We start from the raw sequence: 12857 nt of genomic DNA, 5'->3' as shown, positions 1-12857 counted from the left end.
CTACCTTTGTGATACAGATTTATCAAAATTGTAATGTAGTTTGCAGCTTTTTCTAATTATGTGAACTAAAGTGGATTCAGTTTTCAAAGATGACTGAAAAGTCCAGCTACTGTAAGCAGATGTCCAGCACATGGTCAAGCATGGAGGTGGCAGGTTGTCCTGTGGGAATATTTCCTCTAGTAGAGATGGATGAATGAAATTCATCAGCAAGAACACAGTAAAGTTATGTAAACAGAACAAAATACACACAGACATGTTGGGAGTTTTCTGAAATGTGAGCAGGATTATAAAAGCTGTTGTAGCAAAATTAGATTTCTTTGTTTTTACAAAAAACACTGAGATGTTCCTCCCTCCACTCCAAATCCTTCTTCATTTCTCCATCTTTTTATTTACCCACATCAGCAACCTTTAATCTGCTTTTATTTCTCGCTTCGTTGTCTCAACCCTGCTCCTCTCACATGACTCTCTTTACTTCTCACCCAGATCGTCCCTCAAAACACACACACACTCTCTCTCTCTCATACACACACACACACACACACACATTTCTGCCTGAACTCAAGTGTTGTTGTTTTTCTCTCTGATTTGATGACACCAAATTACAGACTGGATGAAGAAGTTGCATTCCTTTCCTGTACTCCCCCCTCCGGCCCTGACCAGCTGAGAGCCACGCTGTCGAGTCGCTCGCACCAAAAGAAGTGCAAACATAAGAGCGGTTCACATAAAGACAAGCCACAAACACAATCACAGAAATGGCCATGAAGAGCGTGTCTAACAGTACTTAACTCTAAATTTAAAAGTCTCTGAAATTATGTTTTGAGAAAGAGGGCAACACTCCTCGGAAGCCAACATTTCACCAACATTGGCTTTAAGGAAAATAGTTCAATCCTAGACAGCAATTATACAGTTACAACCAATTTGTTTTTGCCTGTTTTTACTCACCAGTCGAGCAAATTCAATGCAATTAAAATGTTTGTAAAAGTCCGTAGTTTAATCACATGCTAGCTGACTGAAAAGACAGAGAAAAACGATAAATTGAATGCATTCAATTTGTTTCAAGAAATAATTTACATTTCTAATTCTGGTTGGGATGTTCAAAGATGTATCTGTAAATAAGATGATAAACTGCTATAAGTGAGTAAAACTTTACGATCAGCTTTCTACGCATCTGATATTGTAGCATACATCTTTATATTTCCAGGCTGCCACAGATTTTTGGGACATGTCATAAAAAGTACTGCAGTGTACTTTTATGACAGTACATTGCTTCAGAAATCACATAGCAATGACCCAATTAAAACTTTCCTAAACTTATAATACAACTATGAAAAAACTCTGTCTGCACTGATGAAGATTCACTCACATCAGCATGTCGAATGCTTAAAAATGGCTGACATGTCAGCGGCCTAATTTATCGAGCAAACAGACCATCTCTCACCAAACATAAATTAGAGAACACAACACAGAAGTGTTAAATAGGGCTGCATTCCACTTTGGTATGTTTGCATGTTACTGGTGAGAATGTGTGCTAAACCATAACGTGACTGAAACAAACTCGGCACAAAAAGTAAGGAAATTTGTGTTTGGCAATTTTATTTTTTGTTAAAGCAATGCTTCTTGGTAATAAATTTTATACCGCTGCAAAACCCTGTTTAATTAATTTTAAATGGTGCTGTATTTGTTAGAAAAATACATTCCGAGAGCTGAGTTGTAAGGAAAAATTTGACAAACCCTCTCTACTAATGTTAAACAGCTTCTGTTGGCAGTAGTGTGATGGGGTGGAGTGGCATCTTGCAAACTGGAGAAAGCAACGCCTGTCGTCATTTGACACAATCTAAATGCAGAGGTAGCAAGACGAATTTCTGCAACCGGAGAAAATCTATACCTTAAACTCTTAAGGACCAAAGCAACCAAAACACAACGTTTATCAGAGACGTTTAACACTCCAGTCAAAAACTTACCCGTACAGCCACACTGGTGGCTCCCACCATCCCACAGCAGTGAGGGACTTTAACCATTTAGTCCACATGTGTCAAACTCAAGGCCTGGGGGCCAAATCTGGCCCGCTGTAGCTTTTTATGTGGCTCTCTAGACTCCAAATTACGTGAATCTCCACATTTTCTTGCTTGATGTCAAGTTATAGTCTGTAATTGATACGGCAAATATTTAACATGGTAGCACAAATATTGTAAAAATTCCTTACAAACATTTCTAAGTTGGCACCACAAAATCTGTAAAACAATCACAAAATACTGGAAGAGCAGCTATGTATTGATAATTTAACAGTTTAATTGATTTTATCAATATATTCTAGCACATGCAGCCCTGTAGGAACACTCAGATTTTTTTTTATACGGCCCAAAATAAAAATGAGTTTCACGCCTCTGATTTAGTCCATTAAACGACACTCGAGCTGTTCACTGAATGTTTGGCATGAGATGGTCAGGTGATCAAAATGTATGGAAATAAAAACGCAGAGTAAATAAAAATAAACTAACTTCTGCTGTGGGACAAAGTAAAATTTACACATTCGCCACAGTACATCCACAGGAGAATACAAATACTTGACTTACACAGAACTTATTTCACAAAATGCTCCTAATTTATTTTACATCTTGACATCAATAAACATTTTTTATATGACAACATAAATGCTAAGAGTAACGCCAGCTTATGAAACCACCAGTAACGCATTGAAACCCCGGCACATCTGGTTAAAGGTGAAATTATTCAGCAACAGATTGACTTCTTAAAGAGGTGTTCCTGTTTTAATGGGAACTTTTATTGAGCCATGTCTGTTCGTGTAATCCTGTAGGGATAATATCAGGGCTTTTAAGAGACTGTTCTGAGTCACATGATGCAGAACAAGTTCGTAGCCGTTAGATAATTGAAGACCTCATTATTTGGCTGGTGCTGACTGATGCGTCCAGGTGCTGTCGTGTTTACATCCCCAACAACCTGCCTCAAACCTGTGCAAATTTATACAATGTTTAATGGCTTACACATTGAAATTATATGGTAATATTGGTAAATGTTGGCCTTAGGTTGTCTCAGTCAACACAGTTAACACCTTTTTACTGCAGAATCTAGACCAATTGTTATGGTGGGACCAATACAGAATGAAAGCTGGTTGAGGCCACCGATGACCAAAAGCTTTTCCTGTAATGGTAAGTTGTTTTTCCACCATTAGCAGGTTGAGCAGCGTGTACACTAAGATGGTTGACAGCGCTCAGACCCTTCTCCTGGCTCTGATTGGTTGTTTTTGGTTGAAGGCAGTTAATTTCTTCATACAGCAACAGTAGCTCAGCGAGGAGGTGAAGGAGATCGATCTTTTTATAGATTATGACTCAAACTGTCACGATATGCTGACAGTTTTAACAAATATATAAAAAGTTACATACCGCATCTTTAAGTTGGTGTGAAACGGTCCCTATTTACATTTCATCCGACGAGCAGAACTTCTCTGAGCAAACGTGCCTTCCTGCCTCACCAGTGAAAACTAGACAAGTACAGAACAAATTAGTATTCATGCATCTTTCCCAGCAGGCTGAGAGGGAACATGTGACGCCAAGTGCAGAAGTTTCCAGCTATCCCAGCACAGCCTCACAGGCGTGCCACTAATGCAGAGGAAGACACTGGTTTGTTCTGTATTCAGCTGGACTCATGGAAGAGGAAATGTTGTGCTGTTGAAAGAACTGGGGCCATGTTTTGAAACGGTGACCTCATCCCCAACACCACCCTTTCCCCAAGAAAGGAAAGCCAGAGAGAGAGAGACGGATACCCGATGTGACTGACAAGAAGGGGAGGGAGTTAGCAGCAACATCCTCTCTCTGACAGAAACTTTCACAATCTGGCTGCTTTACGTGAGAAAAAAAAACCCATTCAGAAACCTCAGCATGCACACATTCACAGAATCAGATCCAAGCCATGAAAACGCCTCCAGCTCCAAATGCATACCATCCTGTCAGTCATTTCTGTTACAACGGCAGAGTTTAACTGTTTCAAGCCCCCTCGATTCTTCCCTTCACAGTTAATCCAACTTTAATCCAAATGCTTTGCATAAATCTTCTCATACAGATGAGCCACAAATTATTCATACCCCAGGGTAGAGTTATTAAAGTATTTTACCAACATGTTTCTTCTGGTTGGAAGTAATAAACGTTCTGGAGCAGCCCAGCTATTATTGAATCACATAGATAAAGATTAGGGTGATGACAAGGAGGCTTTCTGAACTCAGACTGGAAGCACATTGTGTAAAATGATGTTGAAGTTACCAGCGAAAGCCTTTATGAAGGTTTCATTGCTCTTATTTAAAATAAAAAGTTCAGTTGATTATTGAAAAGTTAAGAGAAGAAGAAACTTTATTTTCCTTTTTTCCTAAATTAACACTCCTAAAATTGTTTTCTTATATTTCCCATCAGAAACAAACTTCTTGGTTGAATGAAAAATATCTATTACCTATCAATCTACCAGGGTTTTCTCGTTGGGTTAAAACAAAACAAACAGCTGCTAATGCCGACTGTCTGCAGGTGAGGAGTTTCGTTTCATGTCTTCAATCCTTTCGTTTCATGTCTTCAATCCTAAGAGGACTTTCAGTCCGACACTCAGCAAACACTCAGACAGGAGGGCCTCTCTGCTGCTGGGATAAATCTGCCGTTTCCTGAAGGAAAGCCTAAAACTCCCTCAATAAATCCCCCAACATCAGTACAAGCATACAAACATAACTCCATGCACCCGTTAGAAACCTCCCATTGTCTCCCAGTAGGGGATGTGGAGGGGGGTCCTGTCAGGAAAGGCACTGGGTCATCCTGAAAGCTGCTTCCTGAAAGCAGCAGGAAATCAGAGGAGAAGACAAGCAAAAACTGAGCACTGAAAAAATACTGCGATACAAAGACACACACACACACACACATACACACATGCAGGCATCCTGCAGTCAGAAACCATCCAATACCACATGACGCGTCACGTTGCTGTTAGATAAAACACTTTCACATAGACGCTTTCAAACCTTTAAATAGGCCGCATCGATACCAATGTCTTCAACATAAACCAACGTCACATTGCTAATATCCTATTCCTCCTCCATATAAACAGGAAAAAAAATAACTTCATAATGACAATCAGGTTAAGTTTAAACATCACATGCATCCTGACGCTCCTCCTTCTTCCTTCCAGCAAACACAATCGGCCACATTCAGACCCCACAATGAGGCATTATGCCTCTTTAGTTGCTGCACTGTTTTCAAACTGTTTTTGTGAAGCTTCATTGTTTCCTCCAAAATCAGGCCCCCAATGCAGTCCATGCCGAGTCTGTGCAGGTCCAAAATGTCACCAAGTGAATTCAATAAAGTCACAGAGGAAGTAGCAGCCACTTGGAGAGTTTTAGGATGAAGAGGCACCATTTGGATGTAGAGTGGCTCCTGCAGAGCGACTGAATCAAAGGATAAAAAGAGGCCCTTTTCCAGGAAAAATGCACGTTTTGAGGTGTTTTACGATGAAATATTTTACTTTCCGTGTCCGGTCTGTAAGTGCAAAGTCGAGCTCCTTTAGTTTTTTACTGCTGAAGTTGTGATTACTGTACTTTTACGTCTATTTAACATGAAACATTATCCTGCTGCTTCTCGGTTAGTTGGAATTAAACTCAAATATCGCCACAACATTCCTTCAAGGCAGTGGTTTCCAAAATTTGGGGTCGGATCCCCACTGTGGGCAGAAAAACACCAAGTGGGGGGTCTGGAGATCATCTCCAGATATCTAATTAAATTTTTAAAATGAGTGCACATTTTATTGTAACCGTTAAATGAAATAAAGTGTGATAATCAGAACGCGGTAGAACAAACTTGATGAGTGTCGGGGCACTTTGTGATGCCGCTACACTCTTGGCATGCTGGTTTTTTTTAGTGTTTTTCCAGCAAAGTGGTGCTAGATCAGAGCTTGTGCCATAACTGGTTTTTAACTGGTTCTATTTGGGGGGGAAAAGGGCAAAGAACCAGTTTGGGTTTCCACAACCAAGTAGGAGCCACACTGTTGCATTATTAAAATCTCTCACACATTAAATATTTGATTCTACCTCAGTTAAACTCCAAGTTTGTCTTGAACTTTTCAGAAGCTTTACTTCCAGAAATCAATCGTTTATTAAAGGTTTTTATACCAGAAGTGCCGTTTCTGAACTGCCCTGACAATCCTGACCAGCATTTCCAAACCTTTTGCAGTGGATCTTCAAAGTGTGAACTGTCATTTTCATGTAAAAAATGAGTTAAATTGTTTCAAACATTTCAGCGTGAAGCAGCCTGTGATGGGCAGAATGTTTCTCATCATATGAGAGCCTTCCTCTCAGCGGGTGTTAGACTTCAAATGCACATTTTGTATATTTTTAAACTAATTCAGTTGCACATTCCTTTAGATTGCAACACACCATTTCTCTAAAACCACACAGTATTTATGTTGTAATTTTTCCCCTACTGTACAGGATTTTTATTCTTTATTATGTTTTAATTTTGTCTTTTGTGAGTTTATTTGCCCTTCACTTTGCTGCTGTTACACAGGAATTTCCCTCATAATCGGACAGTAAAGGATATTTTTATTTCTATAAAAATAACTTTGGTGTTTATTTAAACCTGAAATAGTCTGGGCAACAAATCTCAGCTGCTGGTATTTTGTACGATGGAAAGGCTTGGAAGCCACTGCTCTAAAGTATGTTTCTACTAAGTTTAAACAACTTAAGAGAGTATATTAATAAACTCAGATATTTGAGACGGTGGCCCAGATTGTTAAACTGAATGCTCACAAATCAAAATGTTTCTCAGTGTGCTGTCAGTCATGTGAAAATGGGAACCAGATAAACAATACTGTCTTCCCCAACATGACAAACTGAACTGTCATGGATTATATTTATTATAAATCCTATCAGATAGAACTTTATTCAAATCTAATTGGTCTCATTTCCGTCTTCTCCAGTCACCTCCACTCTGAGGTTTCTGGCTGTATAAATAAGCAGAATAAATGAGCTTAAGGCCTTTCTAAAGTGGTTCGGCTGACCTAGATATCTGCTTCATACATTTGTATTTTAAGAGGAGACTATGACCCATTTATCTCCTTCATAACATCAGCTACTAGACTCTCCAGATGTTTTATTGTCGTAACTACAGAACAGGAACAGATGTCAGCCAGTTTCATGCCCAGAAACAACTGAGATGTTGCATCTGATATCGTGTTATTTCCTTAGCTGGTGGAAATTACACTGGTTCTGCCTCTGTTTGATGGAAGGGGTCAGGATAATGACAAGGCATGGGAGGTGTATAACTCTTTGAAATATCTCTTGGTGGGCACACCTTAATCTCCACAGAGCTGCTCCAGTGGAAAGTACATGTTTATGGCTTCTAATTCAGTTTTCCAGAATGCGCTGATTCAATCAGCCGTTGGATTGGGCCTGGTAATTGCTCCTGCATTCACTGCAAAATGTGATTTGAAGTCTGCCAGGCATGACAACGTTTAATTGAACACATGAATGTCGCAAGGTTTACTCCAAGATTTTCAGATAACCTGAAATCATAACTCATTTTTGGCCGTTTTCAACTAACTAACTGTTTTTCTATTGAAAATCTTGTTTTTACTCAGTGGGATATTTTTAAATCATTCACTGGGGAACTAAAGATGCGGCCAAATTCACCATTTAGTAAAACGCAAAGGCAGACCTTTTAAATATAATGTAAACCTTTACTTGTTGTGTAAGCACCCCAATTTTTCTTTAATCACCAATGTGAAATCAATATTTTCACATTGAATGGATGCTCTCTAGTCTTTAAGATATATAATTTAACACATAAATATTTGGTATAACTATCATTTTCACAACGAGGATAATAGACAAACCAAGTGAACAGGGTGTTGAAAGTTTAACTGATTTTAGGTTTTTATCCACCCATCTTATTTTGAAAACTTTACAGACAAACTTCTATAAATCTCCCAATATATTAAATATTTTAACTGGGAAATTAAACTTCCCGAACTAAACTATGCAGAGCTTCATACTTCTGAGGTGATTTATCATCTTACTACATTTTCCTTCCTTCAGATTTATTATTAACTTTTAAAGAAGGCTTCATATAAAAACCTATTAATAAAAACTTTAAATAGATCAACCAAATGATACATTTTCTATGCTCTGTTGTGGAAACGCCACTGGCTGGATGAAACATAAATGAAAAAGCAGCAAAAGTTCAAAATATTACACATAACTCAGTCAGTTTGGAACCAAAATGTAAAGAAATGTGAGATGACTTAAGACTTTTGCAGAGGACTTCCTGTTCCTGTCACTATGAGATGAATTTCCAACTCAACATAAATGCAAAAAATAAAAAGGGGGAAAACTAAGAAGTCAGTAAATTACAGGTTGAAGGGTAAACAGGAAGTTCAAAGTGGGACATAAAGACAGTTTTGTCCGTTTAGGCCACTGCAGGAACCGAGAGGCTTGTTAGGGCTTTTTATGGGACTTGGGGACTTCATCCGACAGGGAAGCATTTCCGCAATAAACATCACGTTTATTCCATTATGAGCCACCAAACAGAGGTAACCTCTGTGTTTTGACGGGTTTAGGCCTGGAGCCTGAAACAAGAGTTGTTGATCTCCCTTCACCTATAAGCAAAGTTTGTCAGGCGTCATAGTTACATGGAAAAAGCCTAACAAACATTTTTGAAGTGCTTTGGTTAGCAAGCATGTCATGAGATCCAGTTTGGCCTTTTCCCATCCTGTGATCAGAGGGCAGATTTCTACTGGTTTCCCATAGTGTCCCAGCAGCAGCTGATGGGAGGCATTTTCATCCTGTTGTTCCACTTTTTAAAGCAGGACAGTAAAAAGCAGAAGATCATCTTATGAGACCAAACTGTCTAGATGTCTTGCTCTGTTCAGCAACTCTTCCCTGCAAAAACGCAAAATCTAACAAAGTACTTTTGGTCTAATTTCTAGTAGGAATACTTGAAATAAGAAAACTATCCTACAAGTAACTTTAGTAAGACAGATGATCTTGTTTTAGGTAAATAATTCCTTAATACTGATGTGCTTGTTTGCACACATTTAGAAGAAATAGATCACATCAGTGTGTACAGTATTGTGATCACTAAAGACTGCTTATATTAAATTTGGTAAGTCATCAGGCAAAGGTTTGGAACCTCAGGCTTTATTTAAACTTTGAATGCAAATTTACATACAGATGGATAAATGTCCAACACTGTGGCTGCATGAACTTGATGTACAGATCCTTCAACAAAATCACCTAAAAATCACCTAAGCTCATAAAATGATGAGGAAATTGTAAGAAAGGAAAATAGGGAAAATGCAGGTTTATCATTTCTCAATTCTCAATCACAATCATGAACAACCATATTGCAGTGCTACCAACTGCCTTGTCATGCTGCAAAGGTTTTCATGCATTCATTGATTATGCTTCGTGTTTAAATTAATATGCGACTTCTTGGTCATAAAATCCAAAAGATAAATTACTTCAGATTGGATTTTATTTCAGAGTGAATGTCAATTATCAAACTAAGCAGATGTGGAGATAAGAAACTTCAAGTTAAGTTGATTAAGATTAAACTGCTTTTCAATATTTTAGAAAATTGAATATATTATAAAAAACACTGACTTTGCAAACGACTCAAACATGAGCTCCTAATTTCATTTTATTTTGGTAATTCACTCATGATCCCAAAACTAATCAACTTATGACCAACTAATGACTTATGACTAAAGGCTAACGTCATTATAGCAAAGTAGTTCTGTTTTTTTCAGCTTGAACTGTCTAAATCAAGCTGTCATAAAGCAGGGCATGGATTTAGTCCTGCTATTTATTCAAGTTTATCCAGCTTAGAGTTAGAAAATACACCTAGAAATGATGACATGGTCAAAATGATTGTGCACACAGTGTACAGAAAACCCATATTTTTAACAGCACGTTTTGAGTTCTTTTAAATGCTCCCACATGTTGAATAAAATGGAGTTCAATAATAGAGGTGTGGCTGATTTATTGTACAAATAAGCAACAAGCTGCTGCAGAACTTCAATTCAGATGGGACAAATAAACATTAAAAAGTTTGAATATTAAACTTTGGCTATGATTATGGACTGAGATTTATCTAATTAATATCTGAATTTAAATGTAATTTCTCAAGCTGAACTTGGGTCTCAAAAATATCAGGTCTGAGATCCTAATATTTAGGATATTAGTAAGAAAGCCTCCAGTTTCCACTCCAGATCTGACCAGTGTGCAGCCTCTTCTTGTAAAAACATACCGGTTTTATTTCGCTCCTGACACTCCAGCTCTCTCTGTCCTCACTGCATCATGTCACAGCCGTGCACAGACCGGCTCTCAGACCTGCTAAAATTAAAACCACTTGTAATAAAGCTAAAAATACGATGGCATGCAGCTTATCAAGCTACAGGACTCACGAGCACAGTCTCAGATTTGATTTTGCCCTTATTAAATAAACTGTCCTCCATCAACTCTGAGGTGTAAATAAGCTGAAAATGCATGAAGCAGGAAGATGGTGGAGATTCTCATTACAAAATTAGATTATGTTTGTAGCTTTGACCTGCAGACACCTCAGACTAAACTTTCAGGGAAGCTATTTTTGAGGCGGCAGCAGTAAGTCAAACCTCAGAGTCCTGTTGCAGGAAGACAGTTTCCCCAGAGTGAGCTCCAGAAAGCTGCTAATAGCTTAGCATAGATTTTCCTCAACTCTAATCAGCTCATTATTCATCCAAAAATATCTTAGACAATATACTTTAAACGTTTTATTTTTCTAGAAAAAGGCAAAGAAAAATCATTGTGACAAACTGATCATTTCTGAATGGAGACGTTCAATTGTTGAGGTATTTGGCAAATATGAGAAATGTTTAGGGATAAATTATAAGTGCTACAGAGAAATAGAAAGATTTAATTAAAATCGAACTCTTTGGCTTAACCACAGTTAACTTCACTTTTTGATAGCAGTCGCTTTTCCCCCCAGAGCTCCAATAATAAAGTCTTTATCCAAAAATCCTGATTTAGTAAAGGACTGTAAACTTAATTAATCGTCTAAATAACCAGCTCCCTCTAGGGAGATTTTTCCACCACAATAGTTCAAGGGATAAAAAAAAAAAACTGCAGACGTCACATTTGTTGACCTGCGCTGGATTCTGCCTTAAAGCAGATTTAGACTATAAACACAAAAAAGAAACTTGGTAAAATAAATATATTTTCCTTTTCAGCATGGGCTGGTTACTGGCAGCAAGATGTGTGGAATTTTCAAAAAGCTATAAACCACTAAATTGTTCTATTGCACCATTCTTACTGTTAAAACTCCACAGTAAGTACCACAGTCACTCGGGTTTTTCCAGCTTTTTAGGCCATAATTACCAATAAATCCCCTCCACCTCCCTGATTACTGCCAGCCTGTTAAATCAACATTGTGCCAAATATATTTGCTCCTTATCAGAATTTAAGTTAATTTCACTCTTTCAGAGTTTTTTCAACAACAGATTGAGCATTTCTAACATCTGTAAATTAACACATTATGTGTTCTCCAGGTAGAGTTTTATAGCACAATCAAGTAACTATGTTACCTTCAGTCAAATATGACTTTAAAGAAATAGGACTTTGTAATTTAATGCTAATTGGGCCTCTGTCTCTTTCTGAAACTCCACCTTCAGGAAGTCCTCACAACATCGTTCCTCTATTAACCCTCTAACAATGTTTTAACAGCGTTTCACTGAAAAGTAGCTCATATAATGGGATCAGCAGTTCTACCAGGGGTTTGCCAATTTCTGCTGACTAGTCTGAAGGAGCCGAGCGAGGGAGTCATGCTCTGGCTGCTCTGTGAGGTGGAAGCTTGGAAGCTGCAGCTCTGAGGAGAAGCAGCTGATCAAGGATTCAAGGATTTGAATCCTTGAATCAAAGAATCAAGGATTTCTCAAACATGCATGAAAAAATTCAAGGCAAAACTCCAGGTATGTTTTTGATGAAGGAATAACATTATAACATGATCTAAAGCTAAAAAAGTTGACTTTACATAATACTGCCCCTTTAAAATCCAAAAGCTGAGGAGATAACGTTGATATCATGACTACAGCGCATGAGAGTTGTAACATCCTGTTTTTATAAAAACAGCACAAATTTATGGATGCGCTGCTATAAAAACTACTTCCAACATATTTCATTGTCACACTGGTATTTATTCCAACACACCCACACCAACGCAACCATGCAGGATGTTTGCATTTAAAATGCAGCAGAGGTTTCTGCGCCTGCAGGCTCTCCATCATCATCATCATCATCATCATCATCATCATGATGAAGAAATACCACTTTCACACTTTGTGTCAAGTAAAAGACACAAAGCAGCTTCAGGTTCAGCCGCCAGCCCCTTCTGGTCAGACTGAATTATATTCTACTGTACAACATCACATCACAGAACCAGTTAGAAGTTTACACACAATTATTAATATCATACTCCAGGTTTTTAATAATGGATTTTAAGAACGGAACTAGAAACTTCTATTGCCATCAACAAGTCTCATATATAACTCTGACTGGATATTCAACCACAGTTCTTGGTACAATTGTTAAAATAAAATCAGAATCAGTTTGTTTTCCGATCACGACTCGTCTTTCAAGAATAGCTCATATTTTTTCCAACAGGTCTGGTATATAGGGTCCGACCCAGGAACCATCAGATTTAAATTACAGCAGGCAAAATCTTGTTTTTTATTTTTATTTATTTTTTGTCTTGTGATTGTGCAAAAATATTTTTTTTCACAGTATAGGTGACTACTTTGTGTTCATGAAAGAGACAACCTGTGGTGGCTGGTTTTTGAAAATA

The 12857-nt window shown here is 37.9% G+C and overlaps 1 protein-coding gene across 5 annotated transcripts in view; it reads right to left on the bottom strand.

The window, feature by feature from the left end:
* Nucleotides 1-12857, bottom strand: part of kank3 (KN motif and ankyrin repeat domains 3) — a 40741-nt gene that overhangs the window by 23982 nt on the left and 3902 nt on the right. The window contains exon 2 of one of the 5 annotated variants that reach the window (XM_007560542.2): nucleotides 10290-10375. The exons of 3 other annotated variants lie outside the window; for them this stretch is intronic. The gene's annotated coding sequence lies outside the window, so the exon portion shown is untranslated. Of the gene's footprint in view, nucleotides 1-3401; nucleotides 3517-10289; nucleotides 10376-12857 lie in introns of those variants that run through there. One more of the 5 variants, XM_016675544.1, reaches the window with a different exon arrangement.

Source organism: Poecilia formosa, unplaced genomic scaffold (genome assembly GCF_000485575.1).
Source record: "Poecilia formosa unplaced genomic scaffold, Poecilia_formosa-5.1.2 Scaffold116, whole genome shotgun sequence".
NCBI classification, from domain to species: Eukaryota; Metazoa; Chordata; class Actinopteri; order Cyprinodontiformes; family Poeciliidae; genus Poecilia; species Poecilia formosa.
This window is presented reverse-complemented; position numbering and strand designations above follow the sequence as displayed.